The 24,589-nt window shown below is 38.3% G+C and overlaps 1 protein-coding gene and 1 pseudogene across 1 annotated transcript in view; one reads left to right on the forward strand and one right to left on the reverse strand.

Annotated features, from left to right (window-relative positions):
• LOC119000346 (catenin alpha-2-like) overlaps window positions 1–24,589 on the forward strand; it is an 895,408-nt gene that overhangs the window by 299,797 nt on the left and 571,022 nt on the right. The gene's annotated exons all lie outside the window — the stretch shown is intronic.
• Window positions 21,637–22,204, reverse strand: LOC119000291 (centrin-2-like; annotated as a pseudogene).

The raw sequence follows: 24,589 nt of genomic DNA on the forward strand, positions 1-24,589 counted from the left end.
TAGGTGATAAGTCTCCAAGTTCTCTCTCTGGCTTACAGTGCCCTGTTTGATTGGGCCTTACTTGCTGTGCTACTTTGTGCCCTCTGGAGTTAGAAATACAAACATATTTATTAGACACCGCATGAGGGAAAGGTAAACAAAAGGTAGAGGGAATAGGAGTAGGAGAAGGAAGAAAGGAGGATTGGGTAGGGGGAGCCTCACACTGTGGTATAGCTAAGAAAATGGCTTGGCCTGGCCAGTGGGAATTTCAATGCTAAAATTGCCCTTTAAAGGAGTTTTTCATTGAATGGAAATGGTCAACTCCCAGTCATTGGTGAACTGCCTGGGGACAGCATGTCTTGGTTTGAAGGCTCTGGTGGATCCCAAAGCCTCCGCAGCTGGACAGCGTCACCTATTCCTGGCTCATCATTTTCATTACAGTGTCTTTCAAAGGGAGGACATTTTTATGTTTATGAAGTTCAGTTTATTGATTTTAATGTTTTTTGGATCATGGTTTTGGTCCTGTATTTAGGGAATCTTTGCTTCACCCAAGACTACACCGGTTTTATGCTACTTTTCCTTGAAGCATTATAGTTTTAGGTTTTACATTTGGGTCTGTGTTGCATTTTGAACCAGTGTTTACACATGGACAAGGTTGGGATCCAGGCTATTATTTTTTATGTATGCATGTTTATTTACGCCAGCATCATTTTTTAAAAAGACTGTCCTTTCACTGTTAAATTTCCTTTGCTCCTCTGAAAAAAGTCATTGATGATATATGGGAGAGTCTGTTTATGGAATCTGTCTCTTTCTTTGATCTGTGTGCCCATACTTTTATCAATACCACAGTATATTCACCACTGTATCTTTATAATAAGTTTTGAAATTGGTTATTATGATTTCTCCAAGTTCATTTTTTTCAAAATTTTACATATTTGGCTTCCTTTGCTTTATATGCAAGTTTTGAATTAGCTTCCATATTTTTAAAAAATTGCTGGACCTCTGATTGGTGTTGGGTTGAATCTCTGGATTTATTTAGAGAGCACTGACATCTTCACATTACTGAGACATCCAGTTAACAAACACATTGTATTTATAAACATCAATTAGTTTAGTTCTTTTAAACTAAACTAATTTCTCACCTGTTTTCAACAGAAAACTGATGCAAATCTCTCTATATATTTTGAAAACAAGACACAGATCTTGTGCCTATTTCTTTAGATTTATATCTAAGTATTTGGGGGATTGTTTTTAATAGTATTTATTTATTTTTTTTTAAAAATTCAATTGCTATTACTATTGTATAGAAATACAACATTTTTGTGTGTGAATTGATTATGTATCCTGTGACCTAAAAAACCTGTTTATTCTAACAGATAACTATGTTTTAGTCAAAGATAGTTTTGTTTATGCCCTTTCGTTCTATTTTCTTTCTCTTGCTTTATTGCTCTGCCTACAACTTCTGTTATGATGGTGGACAACCATGATGAGTTCAGTCATCTTTGCCTCTTCCTGATGTCAGGGGGAAAGTATCCAGTCTGTTATCTTTAAGGAAGATGTTAGCTGTAGGCATAACATAGATTTGGGAAATTCTCTTGTGTTTCTAGTTTGCTAAGTCACTAACATGAAAGAATGCTCAGTGTTTTCAGATACAATTTAATTTTGTATATTCCAATAATTACAGTGATCACAGCAAAAGGGAAAGCGAAAATTATTTCATAAAGACTTCATGGTTAAGGTTATTTTTTTACCCTAATATATGAGAAACCTCATGACCTGACTCCTGTCTGTGTCCCTTTAACCTTATCTCTTGTCATTCCCTGCATGTACCTCCACTTGATCTAGAACAAGAGATTGCTTGCATTTATCTGAGTACTTCATGCTCGTCTTTGAAATGATTTTTATAGAGAGCATGGTGCTAAGCCACCAGATTTGCGGTGAGGCACGAAGGGCCTGTGCCCTCACCTGAGAGTCCTGCTGGATGACAGAACCCAACTGTCCGCTCTGCTCGGAATTGCCTTCTAATGCGGAGAGCCGCCTTGTTCAAAGTCATGTTGCCCTCCCTGGAACATCTTATGTCTAAAGCACAGGTATTAAGACACAAGCCTTTTGTCTATGTGAGAAACATCCGAACCTGTAGAGAATTTTTGTAGGTGTTATTGAGCCAAACTGACATCATATGCCAGGTAACGAGATCTCAAATTCTCCCAAGAATAACGGTTTTGCAGCTATTTTTATGCATTTGAAATTAAAGAGGGAAAGTAAGATTACATGGAGGTAGGGGAAAACAAGTCGGGGATTGGAGTACAGGATAAACAAGATTGTGGGGTCTCTTCAGAGTAGTTAACCTTATTTCAAAGGTGTGTTCACCTAGATGCACAGAAACAGTGGACAGGGCTTGCTTAAGACAAAGATAAACTTTCCTCATAAAATGCTATCTGCCTGGAGTCTGACTACCCACTGCGACCTTCCCAGTTAGGAGTTAGTGATCACATCACTCTGTGAGGTTACTTTCCATAGAAACCTTTTTTTCGTCTAAAGAGGGACACTTCCCACTGCAGGACCAATTCTGAAGAACTGTCCCAACTTCACAGATCCCCATCGGCTCAGTTGAGACCTCGGTTTGTCTTTATCACAGTTATGGTGACCAGTACCTGGAACAAAGTTACAGTTTGCCCACAACTGAGGGGTGGCCCAGGACCCAAAAATTTCAGTGCTGAAAGTGAGAAGAAAATCAGGGTAAAGTAAGATGACTCTGTCACCATAAGCGTCACAGTCAACTCCTCTCTCTCCAAAAGCCTGTTTTACTTCTTTTTCCAACCGGTGCTGATTCTGAGAACCAAGGGCACTTAATTTTCTTCATGCTAATTTCTGTCCCAGCACCTCATTGCAACGATGAGTAAGAGAAGGACAAAGAAGGACAAAAAAAAAAAAAAATACACAGGACAACTAGAGAGGCAAATGCATTATTTCAGGCAAGGTATGAGAGTGGCAGGCCCAGGATGGTGGGAACAAACTGGGAAGAGAAATAGACAGATTCACGATTTGTTTTAGAGGTCAAGTTAACACGTCATGTTGACAGCTTGGATTATGTGTCATGGAGCATGCTCAATGTTGGGCTTGAATAGCTAAGTCAATTTGGCATCATGTACTGAATTGGGGGATATCATGATCACTGAGTATGCTCTCCATTCAGTGTGGGGTGTATGAGTGGAGATTTCAACTAGACGTAAAGTTCTAAAGCTCTGGAGACAGTGCCGTCCAGGCTCAAGTTAAAGTCACAGGAGTACATGAAATCAGCAGAGGAAAGTGCAAGCGACGCTTGCTGTGACGCTTTCTTGTATTTCAAGTCCTTTTGAGAATCCTGTTGAAAGCTATGAACCCTCTCCTGAGAAAACAGCACATTCTTGTAACTATTCTATATTAATGTTCTAGGCTTCTTTAACAAAGTACCACAAACTGGGTGGCCTAAAACAACAGCAACAGATTGTCTCATGGTTTGGAGGCTAGAAGTCTGACATGAAGGTGTGGTAGGGCCACGTTCCCTCTGAAAGCTGTCAGCAAGGTCTTTCCTTGCCTCATCCTTGCTTCTTGGAGCTGGCATTCAGGTGGTGGTATCTTTTGACTGGCAGCTGCATTATTCCAATCTTTGCCTCCATTGTCACGTGGTACTCTGCTCCCTGTCCCTGTCTTCTAAGAGACTTCAGTTATATGGGACTAAGGGCCTGCCCTATTCTGGTATGACCTCATCTCAACTAATTACATCTGCAATAACCCTACGACAAGGTAAGAGTTAGGACTTCAACCTACCTTTTTATGGGACACAACTCAATCCAAAACAATACCGTACCATTTTAGGATTCAAAAATTCCTTGAAGCTCATCTTATAAAAAGCATGACGTGGAACTCACCACCGTTTGAAGGATGGCCGTAGGACGAGGCTGACAAAAAGAACGAGGAGAAACAGGATATGTGGGGGCTTGTGTCCACTTTCAAGAAGGCCATGGGAAACGAGAAATGGTGTGCAAGGGAAGCACTGAGAAGGGTCCCTTGGAAACCAAACGGGTTTGTCTCATTGCCCATGGGCAGCTCCAAACGCTGCTGCCAATGATACTAGGAATGTGTTCATGTTTTTTTTTTTTTTTTTTGCTTTTGTGGCCGTTGGTCACTTTTCATGTATTATATTAGTTACTCTTCATAATGACTCTATTAATAGTTTCATTTTATAAATGAGGAAATTGGAGTTACAATAGCATTATTATAAAGACACACACAACAGGTGAAAGATACCCTTTTTAAAAATATATTTTATTGATTATGCTATTACAGTTGTCCCATTTTCCTCCCTTCATTTGTCTCTGCCCTGCACACCCCCTCCCACCTTCATTCCCCTCCTTTACTTCATGTCCATGGTCATACATGTAAGTTCTTTAGCTTCTACATTTCCTGTACTGTTCTTAACCTCCCCCTGCCTATTTTGTACCTACCATTTATGCTGCTTATTCCCTGTACCCCCATTCTTTCCCACCTCCCCACTGATAACTTTCCATGTGATCTCCATTTCTGTGATTCTGTTCTTGTTCTAGTTGTTTGCTTAGTTTTTTTTTTTTTTTTTTTTTTTAGGATTGGTTGTTGATAGTTGTGAGTTTGTTGCTATTTTACTGTTCATATTTTTTATCATCTTTTTCTTAGATAAGTCCCTTTAACATTTCATCTAAAAAGGGCTTGGTGATGGTGAACTCCTTTAATTTGGCCTTATCTGGGAAGCACTTTTTCTGCCCTCCCATTCTAAATGATAGCCTTTTGGCTTTCTCTGTCTGTTCTTCCCCACTCTTCTTCATTGCAGTCATTAATTAAATTCCCAAACCACTGACTTTTTTTTTTAACTGAATTATCTCATCTCATGTTATGGATTAAATGGATTCAATTCCTAATTACTCAAACCATAAAATGTTTAGTGATCTCGTTCTCTTTCACCGTTTTCTGCCATTTTTCAAGTTAAGTTGGTGACCAAATCCTGCTCATCTCCTACTGAAAATGTGTCCATGGCTCTGCATTGCCCATAGGAAGAGAAGGGGGTGATCAGGCCCTTATCTGCTTTTGAAGCCTCTTCTCTCAAGGTGCGCCCGCCCTGCTGAGCCCTCCTCTGGGGACTCCAACCGCACAGAACTGGCCTGCGCTTCACCCTTTGGCTCTGTTACCGGTTTGGCTCTGTTACGGGTTTTCCTCTTTGCAACTGGTGACCCCTTTTCTCATTTCTGCACCTGACTCACCCAAATCACAGTCACCTTCTCTTGTGAGATCTTTAATGAAAGTCTTGTGCGGATCAAAGGCAAAAACAAAATGAGAAAGACATGATCTTTGCGTCTGATTTGATTGAGATTTGAGGATATGGAAAGGATAGAGGACAAATAGTTATTTGAGAAGTGGACAGAATGATGCTGACAAAGGATTATTATAGGGTGTTAAATAAGGGAGATAAAACATCCAGCTGGAAGGTCATTTCCTCAAGACAGTATTACACCATCAGTGCAAATTAATCCATCTCCCCCAAACGGGGCTTTTGAAAATGTATGATCAAGAACTTGATGCTATTCTGTTAAAATTACATTTACCCTTTTGCATATTGGGCTTCAATTTTTAATTTGCTTTTTTCAGTAAGCCTCTTTAGCCCCAAGGTTATTTACACAGTTATTAACTACTCTGTTATTTTTCTGAATGCCCTTTAACTTAAAAACAAAGGCAACAATTATGGAATCAAAGCTGGTGACAACAGATGTCATTAAAAAGTGCACTTTTTGTTTACTTTCATATTCCACTTTCATAATTTGGCATTAGGTAGGTTACTGTCTAATGTGAAAATTGCCATATTTGGTGTTTTTCTTGAATGGGTGTTGTGAATTTTTTCTAAAATACTGTCAGTGAGTTGATTTCAAACAGGACTGAGGATCCTTGAATCCTAGATTCTTGAAATTTTACTTCCTTTATCACCCAAGTTCTCTTTCTAGGAATGTTACATAATGGGCTTTTGTTTGTTGCTTTTAGGTTTTGTTAACAGCTTTACTGCAAATTTTATATCATATAACTGAGGAGTTAAAATGGAATTACAGAGATAGATAGGTAGCTGTCATTGCATTTCAAGCAAACATAATAAAGAAAGCATTGATTGCGAAAATATTGAGTATTGTTTTGGCCTTATCTGTGGTGCGACCCCCTCCCCCACCCCACCCCCTCGGCTTCAGGACTGCACAGAGTTTTCTCATCTGGGTCTCGTGGTTTCCTGTGTATGCTGTTGCTATGCTCATATATATTACACTCTCTTGCAATTATTTACTTACCTCTTCCCTTCTGTCTTCTCCATTTTTTGGTTAAGCTCCTATGATCAAATAACACTTGCATTTTTGTATTTCCTTAGCAAAGTGTTCAAGAACAGTTGGCACTTAAAGAATAAATTAATTAAATCCTGGAGTTCATGCTATGTTGTGAATCTCTTAAGGACTGGAGTATCTACATGTGGGTTAAAAACATCACCCTGGCTGGTGTGGCTCATTGGATTGAGTGTTGGCCTGTGAACCAACGGGTCGACAGTTCGATTCCCAGTCAGGGCACATGCCTGGGTTGTGGGCTAGCTCCCCATTAGGTGGCACAGGAGAGGCAACCACACATTGATGTTTCTCTCCCTTTCTTTCTCCCTCCCTTCCTCTCTCTCTAAAAATGAATAAATGCATTTTTTTAAAAAATCACAAAAAATGATAGATGTTGTTAATGTTTTAAGAGAAGTGTAACTGAAAGGTAAAACATTTAGAAGTTAAAGTGGAAGTCTGTTGGAAATGGTTACAATGCCACAGGATTTTGGAAAGGGCCATTTATTGTTTACAGCAATAAAGGCTTATAGTGTCCGTCCATAGCTGTTTTATTATATCCCTTTCGGTACATGTAATACCCATGTTAGTGCTTCTTCTATTCCAAACCCCATAGGAAGTGCAATTCATACATTATTGTGTACATTTCCCTTTTTCTCAGCATGTCTGGAGTTTTTATCCAAGTACACGTGTAGCACTCAAAGCAAAGTTTATTTTTAAGGCCGAAGTTAAGTAGCGGGAAACACTGTGACAGGAGCCAGCTCTCACCCCATCAATGACAGATGGAGGCTGCAGATTTCCCACTCGGCCAAAGTCCCCATCTTTAGACTGTCTTTCAAGTTACTTACAATTGTTCAAAAAATGAGGAATCTTTTTATTCCAGCTTCCTTGGGGTCAAAGTTATATTTGAGTTCTAATTTTGTGTATAAGTATACATGCTCCTAACAAATTATCACCATTGTTCGTGTAATTGCATTATAAAGGGACGAAGGGAAAAAAAGGGAATGGCTTGAAATTTACTATATTTTTTAGAGACATGTCTGAAAACTCTGTTCTCTTTAACTTCAGTAAATCTCAAGATCTTCAAAATGAAATAACATATTGGGAAATATTAGTGCTTAGCTAGAATTAAAATTTGAACACAGAACCCCGTACTCTCTCATTCAGTACTTATTCATCTTTATTTTCCCATTATTAATTAAAATATTACATGTGAATGGGTTTTTTAATGAAAATGCTATAGAAAATTGTTAATGATAGTGTCTTTCCTAAGATATATTTCTTAAGATGGATGGTTCTGTTTCAATTAACATGTATATTTGTTCATAGGGTCTTAATAATATTAGTCTAACACAAGCAAAATAAATCTCATAGCAATGGCATAAAAATGGATCATTAAACATTTCAAGGATATTCAAACTTTTTATGATTAAAAAGAAAAGCAAAACAAACAACTTAGTGTGAACTATTAACTCCTCTGTAAATTAAACATTATTTATTCTTTTCTTCATATACTTGTTATGCTTGAATTAAATGTATTTAGATACTGAACACTCTACCAAATGGGGAAAACACAAAATAATCTTGAGTGTATAAAAATAGTTGAACCTGAGATGTATAAAAATTAAAGAATGAAAACAAGTACAGGGCTTGGGATAATGACCTGCATGTATTCAATAGTCTATCTATGATCTTTGACCCCTGCCCCCAACTTGACTGGTAATAGCCCCCTGCTGACCAGAAGCTTTAGCAAAACAAACAATCGATGAACACATATTTTATATGCTATCTGTGTTATGTACTATATTATTAGAATAAACGAGAGAAAAATTTATTAAGAAAATCATAGGGAGGAGAAAACCCATTTGTGTGTTTAGGTACTGTGCTGCATTTGTCAATACTGTAAGTTTACACTGCCTGCTTGTGAACTTCTAAAAATCCCACATGTGAGTATATCTGCGCAGTTCAAATCCTTGCTGTTTCAGGGTCAGGCCATAAGACATCATCTATACTGCATACCAAGTAGTATATAGGAAGAAAGCAATACATGGAATTTTCCCAGAAAAAAATGATTGTGAACTTAGTTTTTGAAATAAGATATGATGGACAGGTAGGAAACCAAAGGGTTTGTTCCATGTAGAGATTGTGGAACAGGAGCCTGGTTTGCATGTTACTCAGGTGGAATTTCTTCTACACCTACCACGTTGGAGAGTAGCTTGAATTGATGTTTGCTAGACTCTGAAGCCTAGAGCTGTGTTTTAGTCTTGTATATATTTTGTAAACTAAAACAAAACAAAAACAAAACAAAAAGCATAGCAATGGTTAACTGAATCCTTAAAATAGATTGCTTTCTTTTCCACTAATAATTTGTTTTAACTTATTCTACATAAAAGAATATGATGTTTTTGCTATTATAACCACTCAGATGTTACTCTTCAAAACAGATTATCTGCCTACCCTCTGGTAGCTTTATTTCTGAAAGTTATAGTTACAGTAATGAGACGTGTTTTGTTAGTTACTTGGCTGTTGATACATGATTTAAATGTTTCTTCTTGGTAAATGATTAATGAAAGTTCATGTTTAAGAAACTAATATTATATTATTTCTCTACATATAAGAGAACTTCAGTGCTTTTAGCGCCTCATAAAGTTATTGTAAATGAGCTCATTATATATTGTGCTACTAATTTAGTTCAGTGAATGTCATTAATTCAAAACACTATTTTAGTTAGAGGAAATAAATGTAAGCCTAGGGAAGTGCTTCATTCCAATATGCAAATATAAATACTTATATTTAGCATAAAAATCTGATAATATAGCACTTTCAGCATGCCGTGGCCTTAACCACCTCTATGACTGAGGTAGGATGCATAGTAATGGCGTGAGGACTGGGGTAACATGGGAGTCGTTCTCTACCTCTTCTCTCCCTCTGTCCTGATTGCTAGTTTGCCCCCAAGTCTAGTTCATTTTGCTTCCTAACTATTTCTCAAATCATTCAGCACCTCCTCGTCCAAATCACTGCTTGCTCTCTGAGCAAGTGGGCTCCTCACAGGGTTCCCCACATCCTCTCAGGCCCCATGGCCTTTCCCTGTCCCGTAGAGGACCCTACCCAGGGCACACACCTCATTACCTGGCCTCCTGATGTAAAATATGTCTGGAGTCCCCTTGTACTTTAAGGGTAAAGACAAAACTGCTGAGCGTGGTTTACTGGGCCATGTGTGATGGCTTTCTTTCCTGTTCCTTAAGATACATTTCATGTGACCCCTCGCCCACTACCATCTGTACTCAGATTGCTGTCATCCACTTGACCTTGACAAACTCTCCTCGCCGTGGTGGTATTTTGCCTGATCCAAGTTGTTCCTCCTTATTTTTGAGGTGTCTGTAAAATGTCTTTTCCTTAGAGAAGAGTTCCTTGGCAATTTTACTCAGGTCAGGTCCTCCCATTATAGCATCATGGCACTGTGGCCCTTGTCCTCATCACAACTTTATCATCAGGACCTAAGCCTCGGCTGTCTACTTACGGTTTCATCGCCTGGGTATAGGGCATAGAATAACAGGCAATCGGCTAATATCTCTTCAGTCTATGAATACTAAAAAGGCTTTACACTGTAAAATCTTATGAATATGAACTATGAAAGCTATAGAACCAACCCATCTCATGGAGTATATGTATAGTGTAGCTCCTAAACAAGTCAAAAAAGACAGGAGTAGAAGTTTAAAAGTTTATGGACTATGTGGTCAAGCTCCTGTTCAATTGTAACCCTAAAGAATTATATTATTTAACTACTAATCCTGTTTTCCCTGTTATGAGTTAGAGGTTGTATGTGTTGTTATTTGTTTTAGAAAATTACATAGGAAATAAAGTCACCTATCGTTTTCAGACCCCTCCCCCATCACACCTCCCACATGCAACCCATTCCTGGTTTTATATTTAGTCTTGTTTAGAGAGATTGGAGAAATTTGTTTACCCCTGGGGATTAAACGTAAAGACCTTTCAAGAAGCCAAATGGTACTAAGTCCAGGAAGCTGTGTTTATTTGGGAAAGAAGACAGAAATCACACTTAAAAGAGGGAAAGGGAATGAGATAAGATCTTGAAAAGCAAGTAGGGAGAAATAAAACCAAGCAGAGCTGTCTTTCTTTTCCAGCTATCTACCACGCCTCCAACTTGGAACACGTGAGAGCCCAAATAATTGTCTCTATCTCAGATTGCCCTGGAGTCCAGCTTTGATGCTGATAAATGTTATTTTCACAACTTGTTGCCAGATATGGTTTCTCTGAATTATCCAGAGGCCAAACACCTTCCTCCTTCTTTTTTTCCAATTTATTTTACAGTTATCATGCCTCAAGCATGGGTCACTATGGCTGGAAATAACTTATAATAGCTGAGTGAACCAATAAATGAGTGTTTCTATGGGCTGCTTTGGGGTTGGTGACTTTCGAGCCTCACAACCAACCTTAGGATGAGACATGAGTTTGAGAACAGTGCACACCATGTCTTGTGTCTCCTGATTACCTCTTGAGGAATAGGCCCACTGTCCCAATGCTTATTAAGTCTGCAAGCAACCCAGTATTGTTAATACCCACCTTTTCTAAAAAAATCTAGCCTAACTTAGTCAAACAGCTGACATTATCTTGGAAATTTATGTAAAAGTGAACATCTGTCTGAATGATCTTATACAAAAGGTTTTAAAAATATAAACTATTCCACAGGGTCAAGTGAGATAGGACTCATATCCTACTGTCTGTTGCTAGTACTCTGCCCAATAATCAGCATGGTGTGCTGAGATGTTTCACGACTCAGATGAACTGTCTAAATCAGCAAAAAAAAATGTATTATGTGTATTTTGCCTTCAAATTCCTTGGCCTTTGTGAATCCTTGTGTTTTGTTTTTCTATTTTTGTGGAATACATGGTTTTATTGCCCTCAGATTCCTTGAATTTCAGCAGGTAGCCTAGCGGAGTGATGACGAGCTTTGGTGGTGGAGCCAGCGGACAAAGGTTGGAGTCCCAGCTCTACTGCTCGCCAACTCTGTGACTAGGCCAGTTACTTCACCTCTGTGCTGCAGAAAAGGGTGGTAGTCGTACTTATGTTTTTAAGTGAGTTAATGCATACAAAGCAGTGTCTACATCTTACTGAATGCTAATATATTGATATTATTATGATTACCAGTATTATCATAGTCATTAATATATTACATTCTTTATTATATACCTATTATATGCTTAACATCTGGCAACAGATGATGTCCATGAACCTAATAGAAATAGCTCCTACCCTCCAAGCCCTCCAAGAGCTTGAGACCAGGTAAGGAGAGACAGATTTTGAACAAGTAAACAAAAAGTAAGGGGACATCGAAGGTAAATGAAATGAGTGAGATGCTAAGGTTGTGAATAACAGGAGAGAATTACTTCAGAGAGGATGGCCAAGGATAGCAAGTCTGAGGTGTGCTTTCATGTTACTTCAGGACTAAAAGAGAGCTGATTATGAGAACAGGGACAAGAGTTGCTTCTGAGGCAGAAAAAGCAGTCTGTGCAGTAAGAGTCTTGAGGAGGAAAAGCCCTTGTGGAGCTATAGTAAGTGAAATGGGGTCATTGTGGCTGAAATCAGAGGGGAAGAACAAGATACAGAGAAGCAAAGTGAGGTGGAAGGAGATAGCAGCAGCCAAATCATGCATTCAGCATGGTGGGGATTCAGCAATGTATAAGTTCCAATGGAAGCTGTTACAGGACTTGCAGGCAATGATGCTTTAACAGCCTAGAAGATTATTCTGTCTGTCGTGTTGGAATTGAATGGAAGGGGGAATAGTGAGGTACCAGTTAGGATTTTAAAAATATTCTAGGTGAGAGGTTAGGAGGTCCAAAATGGTGGGGGTCATGATTAAGGAGAGTCTGGATTCTATGGAGTGTGGAAGATGAGCAGAAAAAGAAAAATGAAAGTTGACTCTTGATTTTCTGGCTCAAGCATCTGAGATACCACTGCCATTACTCAAAGGAGGGAGACAGGGTGTGGATTAAGTCTGAGCAGTAGGAAAGAGGATGGGATGGAAAATTCATTGCAGAGTTAGGGTTAAGATGACTCTCTGATCCAGAAATAATGGTATAAATAATGTAAATTTGAAATTCATAGATAAAGTATAGATTGTTGATATAGCATGCCCTAGGTATCATCAACATTTAGAGAAAGACATAAATATCTATTTCCTACTACTCTGTATGAGCAAGTGATTGCTTTACATAATGTAATGCTATAAATATCAAGATATTATTATATAATATTGCTTGGCTGTATATTATGTGATATTACTATATGATGCTGAGATGGAAGAACTATAAATGCTCTTCCCTCTCTTAGCCTTTGTTTTTTGGGTGTTGTCAAGTAAGTTATTATTAAACATATCCTTGATGCAATGTAACATGTATGATAGCAAATAAAAATAATTAGATGTTAGAAATGCTAACCCATGTATCACCCTGAACATCTGTATTACATAATACAAAGTAAAAAGAAAAATATACATGGTAACTAGTTGAGCCCTTCAGGTTCTATAGGTGACCAGTTACATGGTACATTTTTTTCATAAGTCTTATTTTGAGAAAGAGTGTTGAAAGCTAAGTGACATTTATGCCCATTGAAGAATTTTATAAATGTTCAGATGAGATTATCCAAATGTTAGAAGAAATAGACTATGTTGGATCAGAGACAAATGTCTGCACATTGTCAGGTACAAATAGACTAGAGGGTGTTCATCTTTCGTTATGACTTAGCTTCCCCTGCAGTTCCACGGTCCAGGTAATTAGAGTACAGGCATTTACATGGATCTAAGACAATGGCGGTTCGGCCTCATCCAGACTAAGTGCTCAAGGCCTCCTGGAGCACCTGTGGCCACTATCATCTCTATACAGGCGTTTTGGGGACCCACCAAGGAATAAAGCTCAGAATGAGGAAAATGTGTGTGTGTGTGTGCACATGTGCTTATAGGAGAGATTTATTAGAGAAATGTCAGCATCTTCCATGCCTTCAGCCTTCTCCATTCTGTTCAGTGAGTGCTCTGTGTACCGCCTCCCTTCTGAGTTTGTGTGGGGTCACCTCCAAACACAAGCCTCAAGGAAAGAGAATAGAGACTTACTGGGACAAGCTTTCAGTTGGGATTAAGAAGTGGCATAATTCAATGAGAGGAAATAATCAGATCATGTCCAGACTCAGGAAGACAATAAGAAGTCATTACATTGGCTTTAGAGTTTCTGTTCACTCTATTAAAGACATCCGAGCTTATGGCAAAAGCCACATGACATTTCTCAAGGTAATTTATAGTTTCTTGAGCATGGAAGACTGAAGTTCATACTGTTCTAGTAGCTTAAAAATAGTTTAAACAAAATCACCCACAAAACAATTAGATTGTATTTTTTTAAAGGCAAATAATCAGTGGGGACATTTTGTTGAATGGAGCTGAAAGTTGGGCAAAGCTTTTATTGGCTTAGTGATGGAAAACCAACAAGGCGTTGTCCAGGATGTAAGCAGGCCTAGGAGAGTGGGGAACCATTTCCTTGATACTCAATATAACTGACAAAGCTTTCCTACAAGAGCGGAAAGCCTGGTGGATGGCCAAGTGTGTGCTAGGTGGTATCAATATTGAAGAGACAGCTGGGATAAGAACTAGGCTTCACAACGGACACACACATACATGTTTTTTTTTTTAAATAGATAAAGTAACTCTGTTCCTGCTCTTGAAAGAAATATATATTTTTCTATAGCCTCGTCATGATTATTTTTAGTCTTATGCTTCAATCAGAGAAACAATAAATTATACAAGCAAAGGAATAAGAGCAAAAAAGGGTTTGGAATGAGTGTGAGTACCAGCAACCCTATGTAGGGTATTTATAATTAGGTTCTATCGAAACAGATTGGTATTAGTACATTATTTTCTGAAAACCAAGTAAAGCATGTATTTTTATAATTTTGTATATGTTTATTTATTTATTTTTAGAGAGAGGTGAAGGGTGGGAGAAAGAAAGGGAGACAGATATCAATTCGAGAGAGAAACATTGATTGGTTGTCTCTTCTACGTACCTCCACTGGGGACTGAACCTGCAACCCAGGCATGTGACCTGACCAGGACTCTAACTGGTGACCTTTTGCTATGCAGGTGATGCCCAACCCACTGAGCCACGCTGGTTAGGGCTATTTTTATAACTTTTATCTGATCCACCTAAAACATTATTAAATTCTGGATCTTAAGAAAATGCCTTTTGTGCATATTTTCTCCATTGATCTCTTCCTGTGTAATTGCCTTTTAGTCATACTGTGTTATATACATTATATTACACTAGAGTATAAGCAGTGACTTACATGAGGTTAAAAGGAAGCTACGAGAAGGTAATAACCTTTTGTATCAGTTGACTTTTTTGTTAAAGATCTTGGACATTTGACAATTTTTCCCTTCGAGTTGTTATATTAAAATAAGCCAAAGGTCCTTTATTTGGGTATCTTATTTCTATAGAAAAGACAACACTTTTCAACATACTGTTGAATGCTGTCTTTGCCAACTAATTCTAAGATGCAACATTTTTGAGATATAACCATTATGATTACTACGGCATTTTATTTATGCTTATTTATAAACTAGTGCCTACAGAAAATGCAAATACAACTTAGTGCAGGGGTCATATTTGTCATATTTGCTGCCTGGCAGAAAATTACCTTTGTTGGTGACTGATTGTGGAGAATTTACTTTTACTGTATAGAGTGATGGCTTAAAGGAGAAGGTGACTTTAGCTGGCAAGAAAGAATACGGAAACACTATGCTAAGGATCACGTGTGAAGTAACACATTGCCTTTCAGGCAGCCAGTAAATCAAAAGGGAGAAAATCCTAGCAGAAAAGGTGTCTGCTCTTGGCTGTGTTTACTGAGGGTAGTGCAGAAGAGTCTGCTGCCTTTAAAGACACAATATTTAAAACGAGAATATAAAAACTGACTACAGTTGTGGTTTTCAATGTGCAGTGTCTCAACAAACAGCATCTGCATCACCTGAAAACTTGTTAGAAATGCAGATTCTCTTTCCCACAGCAGGTCTAACGAATCGGAAATCCTGTGTTTCAAAAGCCTTCCAGGTGGTTCTGAGACACACTTAAGATTCAGAAACCGCTGGTCTGAACTGGGGTCATTGTCTAGATTGCCCAAACTGAAAACGTTGTGTAGAATGACTGAAACCATCAAAAAGCTTCAACCCCAGTTGCCTCTTTACTTGCTGGACTTACTGATGTGCTTCAGTGAAACGCTGAGGACCCTCCCCCCCCCCCCCACCCCACGAGTTCTTTGAGAGAGGCCAGCTTCTGCTTGAGGATGAAGACCAGCCTGTTGAAGTCTGACCACTTCAAAAGAACATGCTATACTTATTTCAAGTAGTTGAATCTTTTGGTGATCAGAGATGGCTCTGCAGGGAGAAACAGTAGGAAACTGCTTATTCCTTATGTAAATAATACACCTGTAAAATGCCTCCTATTCACCTGCTTAGTCATGTCTTTTTAAAAATTGCAGTTTGTGTTCCCTTACATCAATGTCTGAAGATACAACATGCTCAAAATATTCAGGCAAAACATGCTAGTCTAAATATATACTGAGGTATATGTGACCTTATTCCATTATTTAATGATACTAGATTAATTGGAGTATGTCTGTTTTGTTGCCCCAGAAGCTGACTTTGAGGAAGGATTCCAGTACAAGTAATTAATTTTGGAGATGATCCCAGAAAACATTGACAGGGAACTGAAGACAGAGACAGACATGGGCAGACAGCCAGCAACAGCTTCTGCTGTATCACAGAGCCTCTGAAACACAGTGTAAAACTCGTCTCAGAGTAATCCTACTGAAACATCTCAAGGAAACGGAATATTCGTGCAAGAAATATCAACTCTCGTCTGTCATTGGTTATGGGCTGGTAGTGCATGTAGAGGTGAATTATCTCTCTGCCACTTCTACTCTGAAGTCCAGAGAAAGCCCCGGGCAGAGTCCTGCCACTCACTTGGAAGGTGGTGCACAAGGAGGTTCTGGGGAATACGGGTCAGTGCCAGCAGCATCGGCTATGCAGGGGAGTGGGGAGTGAGTAGGTAGGTGGTAACGGGTTGTGGGCCAGTGGATGCCTAAAACGGGAAGTGGTGGGGACAAGAAACAAAGAAATAAAAATTACAAAAATCAAAACCCAAACAAGAATCCTGGGACTCCCAAGGGAAACTTTTTTCTACTTCACACCACTGTCCAGGCATAATCTTGGCTCTCATCATCCTAGAGCATTTATTTAATGTTCACCTGCACTTGACCTCGTGATCCACCCCAAGAAGATAATGAAAGCATTATGGCTTCTCCCTTGAGGTGCCTGACAAGCTGGTCTAGAAGCAGGAAGCAGAAAACAAGAGCTCCAGGCTTCTGTTCAAAATGACAAATGCTGGCTGTAAAAAGGATGGCCCTGGTGTTTATGGAGGCCACAGATTAAATTCCACCTGCCCAGGTTTGACCTGATGCCCATTCCTATTATCCTGTTCTGACACTTCCCAGAAAGTTACCCTGTGAGTCTCCAAAGGCGTTATTTTATTATTCTGTTCTGCAAGAATACCAAGCTTACTATAATGTAGAATGTGCATGTTATGAAATTATTATTTCAAGATAATTGAAAAAGGCACTATGGTAAGTGGTTTGTGTTTGAGTGCTTTTAATTACAAAGGTGACATATTGCCACTCCTTATCCCCACCCCTCTTTTTCTCTTTTAAACACATAATTTTGTAAAACATAAATCACTCTGTCTCTTTGGTCAATATAAACCTAGCAGGCTAAATTACTATGCTGTGCTTAATCATTTTCAGAAAAAAAAATATCTGGTTTCTTCTTATAAATGAATTATAAGTTTCTCAAGTAAAGTAGATCTTTATAAGATCTATTAAATGTTGGGTCTAATACTTAGATTTAAAAGTACTAAATAAATTTAGGAATAAGAAAAATAAGGAAATTGTTTGTTTTTTTCTCCTTGAAGAATATCATAGTTACTTCTGAATTTTTTTTCATTTTTCTTCTTAAGCCCCCTTTAGAGTAATCATAGTTATAATATTTTGAGGCCTTTTATCATTCTGCTCCTTAATGTTAACAGTCCAGAATTGGTTTTTAAACCTTTTTCTTTTTTTTGGATAAACAAATCATTTTTCTGTCTGTGTTGCTTTACATAGTTTAAGAACCATGAAATTTGTTCTACATTTTTGTCTTAATACAATTCAACCCTAAAATCATAGTGGACATATGATAACTCATTTCAGTAGCATTCCAGCTTTTTCTTTATAAAGGTTGATGCCAGGAAATTGGTAATTGGGCTCTTTCCTCATGCCTCATTTCTAATTCCTCCTATCACTGTACTCATTGGATCCTTTTGTTCTCAGTGTTTATTCGCTAAGAGTACACATGTTTGAAAAAATTAAAAAAATATTACTAGTGCAATTTTAGTCTTCTACCCTTCAATTAAAAAATAAAAGATTGCATTCCAGTATTTCTTGTCATCTGTTACTTATTGTGATCTCTAATTTATTACAAATATCCCAGTAATTTCATGTGTATGATTCACAATTTCTGCATTTTGTTTGATTTGGTTTTCTTTTTGATTTTTGTCATTTTCTGTTCTCTCCAATGATCTTCTAAGGCATATGTAGAGTTCACTAATTTCTAAAAGCACTTGGCATTTTCTTAGGTTTCAGCTCTATAGTAAAGTGCCTGTCGTCATTTCCCAATCGGGCTTCTCAGCTGGGTCCTGTGCTTGCTAGTTTTGTGATGCACCCCAAATTCAACCTCATTCATCACTCTTGGCACAGTTCTGAAATGGATGGCCTGCTTTGCCTATGGCCACATTCGATGTTCAACAGAGTGTGAAAGGAAACACTCCCACACTACCTAGAGGAACTTGAAAGTGTTCCATAGCTATTATCTGAAACAATACTTGATTACTCCCCTGCGGTCAATGTTCTGACTTGGATTCAGGCCTCCCTCATTTTTATGAAGCATTTACTAACCCTGCGCTCTGCACTGCATGGGAGATTTGTCACATGAGCAATTTGTGACTATGCTTTTCCCTTAACTTTAGCTAAGGAGCTTATTTTGTGGCAGCCAAATTACAAATATGCTTTCTCTCATAAATATCGCTTGATTTGCATGGACATTGGGTTTTGTCTTTCCTTTCCTTTCATGAACTTGGCAGTTTTCTGGTGTGCAGTTTCTGGCCATTATCCTTATATAGATAGTTCAGGCATTGGTCATATCCCACTTTGCTTTGCTGGAAGAGACCCTGGGAGAGACTGAGCAAAGAGGGCCTGTCCGTGATTTCATTTCAGCATTCAGTTACAGCACATGCGCTCCTGAGTTCAATGAATATTAAACAGAATAAGCATTTGTTGAAGGCTTCTTACATGCCTGCAGAAGGCCCTCCAGGTGGTTCTTCAACAATGCCAGTAACAGGTGTACCAGTGCCCATAGTCTATCCGGCCATTTCTCCATCAACCATTGTGTTTATACTATTCTTGTAAGTTTTAAATCTTACTCTGTCTTCTGTTGCCTCTGATTATAGTGATCCCTTTTTGCTTGTTTTGGTCTCAGGAAAATGATACTAATTTAAATGTTAGCCATCATTATGACCTTATGAAAGGTGAATTTGTAAACATTTTAATGTATGTATAAATTTGGAAGCTCACCAAACACAAACAAGAAGTGGACTCTCTTGTGGAATCAGATTTTGAGAATTAACTCAAGAGTTTGGTATGTGGAACCCAATTCCGTGGATGTCAAAAGAGTTCTTAATGCTGTGACTGAAAATAGAGTTACATTAAAAAGATACATGGACCCTAGGCCAAATAGTGAGCAGAAAGAGTCTGTCTTCCAATGTCACTGCCCCCTGGTCTGTCTTCCGCTCCTGCCCTGTGGTCCCTCTGGGAACTGTGGCGAGGAGCACAGTACCTTTTCGCTTTACTTTCCCTTAACTACACAGGAATGCATACAGTCATCAGACTCTTTGCCCGATCAAAAGCAATGATCTTGACACTGTTCTCCTTTTTTCTGACAGTGAATTTTAGTGAAAATTGTCAGTTAAGGACTCATCCAGTAATCGTTACCGCTCCCTGACAATACAGTCTTCAGACGAAAAGGGGATTGAAACTATCCCTGAGGGCTGGTGGGGAAAATCTTTCCATTTTCTAAGTATTGACTTGTTGCTCTTCTTTGCATGTCACCCAGAAAAGCCAGTGTGCTCACATTCATGTGTGCTGTATCATCCTCAGTGCCGGTTACGAACCCGTGAAACAATACACATGCTCGTGGAAGAGATCTCTTTCTCAACCCCTGCTGTAGAGCAGTCTTGCCATGAATCTGGGTATCCACTCATGAATAATACATATTATTACTTGAAATTTCTTTAATTTTTTTCTTTAATGTTTACATTAGTAGTATTATCCTGGAACTATTATTTACCAAATTACATTTTTCTCACCTAACTAAAGGAACATAGTTTATTTTCTGTACTTCATTAAATTATTCCATTGGAGGTGCAGATTTACTATTTTACTATTGTTGGGCATTTGGGGCATTTCCAGTGTCAGCTGATAATACACAGAACTGCAGTAAACGAATCTTTCTGTGCTTCTTAGAACAAGTACAAGATTGTCTTGTGGGAATATGTCTGGAACTATAATTGTTAAATAACACAGCCAGTAAATAGGTGTAAGTTCTAAGAGCTGTTGAGGAACATGCTTTCCTGGGACAATAACTGACTGATTGGTTCTTAGATCTTTTCCCCCCTCTTATAAGCTGACTAGAAGTAGAATTGCTGAGTCCTGGGGCATCTAATATTCACTTTTACTAAAGAGTGTGAAAATAATCTCTAATGTAGTTGTAACAATTTATAGTCCTCCCAGGAGCTTATAGAATTTCCTCTTTTCAACATCCTTGCTAAATTTCATTGGAGTGTTTAGTATTTTTTTCCTCTAACCAAATTGGTACAAAATAGTGTCTTACTGTTTATTTAAATTCTACTTCTTTTGTGAGGCTTTTCATGTATTTATCAGCCATTTGGGCCTGCTGTCTTTCATTTTCTTTGATTACTTTTCCATTGGGTTGTTTGTGCTTCTTCATCTAAAATAATATACTAATGTTTTGAATATTCAAATTTTGCATTTTATGTATTTTTTGCAAATATGTACTCCTGGTCAGGTACTAGTATTTTTGACTTGTTCATGTCTGTTTCTTATATAAAGATCTTTAAAATTATAATTGACTTTATTTTATTTATCTTTTGTTTGTTGAGTGTTTTGATTCCTGTTTAAGAAATTATTTCCTATCCCAATATCATAAATACATATTTCTAAATATTTTTCTAAATCTTTAAAAGTTTTCCTTTTATATTTTTTACTCTTTGATTTTTATTTGATCTACTTTTATTATTGTTGCTATTTGTAGCCAGTATTTAGTACCAGTGGAACAGTTCATTTCTCTCCTATTTGTCACATTTGTATGTCACAATTGTAAGATATTTCATTCTATCCTACTGGTCAATCTCTGCGTACACACCACTTTGACTTAATTACTGTAGTTCATTAGTGAACATTGATATCTGACAGGGCAAGACCTCCTTCTTTTTTGATGTTCTTCAGAATCGTCTTGGTTATGCTTTATTGGCTCTTTGTTCCTCAATCTGATTTTTTGTATCGTCTTATTAATTTCTCTATAACAGAACTTTGTTGGGATTTTGATTATGGTTGCATTAAATTTATAGATCAATTTGCAAAGAATTTCCATATTTAAGTGTTGAGTCAAAATTATTATCTGGATATATTTCTCCATCATATTATGTTTTTTTCAAAGAAGAAAGATTTTATTTTAAAGACCAAACAAATAACAAAACGCATCCAAATGCAAGTGTGAAAGTTCACTGGATTTCTTTAAAAGAGCATGCACTCACATGTCAGTGAAAATTAGAACCATCCAAGAGATGTCCATGGCTGTGGTGGCACAAATGTGGGAACGCGTGATGAGAGAAGCACTACAAGGCAGAACGGCAGGGGGGTGGGAGCTTTCAGGCCCTTCACGCCAATGTGCTCTGGTTCTGCTTTGGGGAGTTAAAGTAAGAAGCAGGTCACCCCCCAAAGAGCTTTACTTTCAAAGAACGCTTGCAAAGTGTAAAACTGGTTTGAGGTGGTTACTAAAGTTATACAGGAAAGTCGGTAGGGAAAAAGTTCAGGTTCTCAAAAACCAGGTTTCACACAGTGGCAGGCAGTAAATCTAGTTATGTGTGCTTGCACTAGAAAAGAAGAAGCTGATCTTTTCCATGATATGTAGGAACTGTTGCTCATTAACTTCTCCGTCTCCATCTCCTTCAGCTTCATCAACCATTTCCTGCAGCTCTTCATCAGTGATGCTCTGGCCCATCTCCTAGGCTTGCGTTTTAGACTGTTGAACGATATTGCCCCAGTTTCACCACCATCAAAGAGTTTGAAAGCTTTCAAGATTTTTTTCTTTGGTGTCTTTCCCAGACATTTTCTATGTCATTTCAGTCAAAAAGTCATTGACATTCATTTTCCCTGTCCTTTTTGTATCGATGATTTCATTTATCATTTTCTTAATCTCTTCTTTCTTGGGTTGGAAGACCAGTGCTGTCTTTACCACCTGAAGTTCCTTCACATCGATAGTCAATTGCATCAGTATTGAAGAAGTCAAAAGCTAGCCGGATATCCTGTATCTGCTCTGCAGTAAGCTTCAGCTTAGGACTCATGAGTTTTCACCAGGCAGTTGAAGCCCTGTTTGCCTTCTAAAAGTTAGAGGCCCTCAACGGGCAGTCTCTGCTGCTCATTGTTATGGCAACCAGCAAACACACTAACTTCTCGCAGTTCCAAATGCCCCCTCATGTTTTGTTTTATGTATTTCAATACTTTCATAATTTCCTCCTTAAAGTTTTTATCCTTTAAGTTAGTTTTATTCTTAGGAATTTACAGTTTAGGTTTCTTTTGTTTCATTTTAAATGACTACAATGATAAAACTTTATAATGTTTTTTCTGTAAACATTTTTTTACTGCCTCAGGGACCTCATCATAAACATGAACCCTCTTGTTGTACTTGGATCTTGGTTGCATTTCTGATGAGTACCTAATCAGATATAGTGCTGGTTGTTTCCTTGGAATTTGTTTTCCTGGGATAATAACTGACATGAATTAGATTTTAGATTATTGTCCTTTTTTATTTCTTCATATAGGTATGCAGCAAGTAGAATACATAGTGTGTATTTTCTAGACAATGACTGACACACTGAAGAAACCCTTCTTTCTAAGTTCTATTTCTTATCTTTATAAAATCATCACTTGGTCACATGTATAATCATCTGCCTTGACTTAACGTTTTTTTCATTATTATTTGTCATTTCAGTTTTCCCAGTAGCCTTAAGGAAAACTTTGATTACAAATAACTATTTATTAGGCCTTAGGGATTTTGGAGATAGATGTACATTAAGCATTGTTGGCATTATCATTATTGGCTAGCATAGTACCTGGCATATAATGGGTACTTAGTATGAGTATAATTCAACAAATACCACTGGTATTATTTTTGGAATTTTAAAGATAAGTTACAAATATTACACCAGGCCATGATCTGTTTATAAAGAACTTTTTACTCTTTGACATTTGTTGGAATTTTGGACAAAAACAAAAGTAAAAATTCCATCTTTCTGTGTTTGTTTGTTTGTTTTGATGCATGTCGCTAACTTGGCGACTGACTATGCCTTGGGGGGCCAGAGTCAGGAAATAAGGTCAGCAGTTGCTCTTTGAGGGCTCTAGCACACTGTGTTTACAAGTATTACTGAATTCATCGGTGGATCTGTTTTTCATCTTTCAATCATATTACCAGTACAATTTTATATTTGGAGTAGCAGTGAAGTTTGTGGATAGAATCAATCTGCTAAGAAAGGCAGGGAAATGACCAAACCTTTCAGTCATTTTTAAGTCTTCTTTGGAGTGACTACCATAGTTACTGAGTACAGTGAGCTACTGCATGGTTCATATCCCCTTAGCTTGCCTTGCTCCTGTGGGAGCCTATTTTACTAGCTTTCAGGCAGTATGACCTTGTGTATTTGCCAGTGCATGCTGCCAAGCTGACCCACGCCTTCTGCATGTCTCAGGGAGAGTGAGGCTGTTGGAAGTGAGACCGAAAGATACATGCCTGAGTGTTCCGTGCTACGGAGCTGCCTCCAACTTCGATTCCCCACGTTGACTCCGCTGCTCACTCACTGCCCCAGCATCATTCCTAATATCATTTCTAATTGCAGCGATGATAAGTCTTCAGTTTTCCTGTTTCTTGTTTCTTCTGCTTCCTGCCACTCTGGCTCACTTCCCAGCCCTGCATGGAGGGGAAGGCTTTTCACAGACAACTCCTATCAGTCACAATGTGACAGCCATTCAGAGCCCGTTGGATTTAATCTTTGGAGCATCAGATCCTCTTGACAGTATGTCTCTTTTCCTCTGCACTCAGGGAGGCTGCTTTTCACTCCTTAAATTGGTTACATTGCAACCCTGCCTACTTTTGGGTCCGCGGTCATGAGAGAAACTTGAGATTCTGGAAGCCTGGATGACTACATTTTACTGTGAGAGTGAATTTGAATGGCTTCTGCCCAAACTCTTGTGGGCCATCTTGGAGGCTGGTCTAAAAACCAAAGCTGAGATTGCAGGATATATTAAAAATAGTTTTTAAAATTCAATATTTCTCATGAAGGGATTACACCTATCTCCTTTACTATCAATTTCCTAGTGCTTCCGTAATAAGGTGAGTTACCACAAACTGGATCGCTTCAAATAACAGAAATGTATTCTCTCACAATTCTGGAGGCTAGACACCCAACATCAAGGTGTTGGCAAGACCATGGTCCCTCTGAAATCTGGAGGGGATAATCCTTCCTCACCCCTTCCTACCTTCTGGTGGTTTGCTGGCAGTCTTTGGTGTCCCTTGGCTTGCAGTGGCAGTTTGGTCTCTGCCACTGTCCCTATTTGGTGTTGTCCCCTTGAGTGTCTGTTATCTGATCTCTCCTCTTCTCATTAAGAAGAGAAGTGGTATTGGATCAGGGCACACTCTAATTCAATATGACCTCATCCTAACTTGATTACATTTATACAGAGTCTCTCTTTGCAAATAAGACCACGATCATAGAGACTGGAGGTTAGAACTTTAGTGTATCTTTTGGGAGGGGGGC

Source organism: Sturnira hondurensis, unplaced genomic scaffold (genome assembly GCF_014824575.4).
Source record: "Sturnira hondurensis isolate 20B ecotype Veracruz unplaced genomic scaffold, ASM1482457v3 Scaffold0015596, whole genome shotgun sequence".
Taxonomy (NCBI): domain Eukaryota; kingdom Metazoa; phylum Chordata; class Mammalia; order Chiroptera; family Phyllostomidae; genus Sturnira; species Sturnira hondurensis.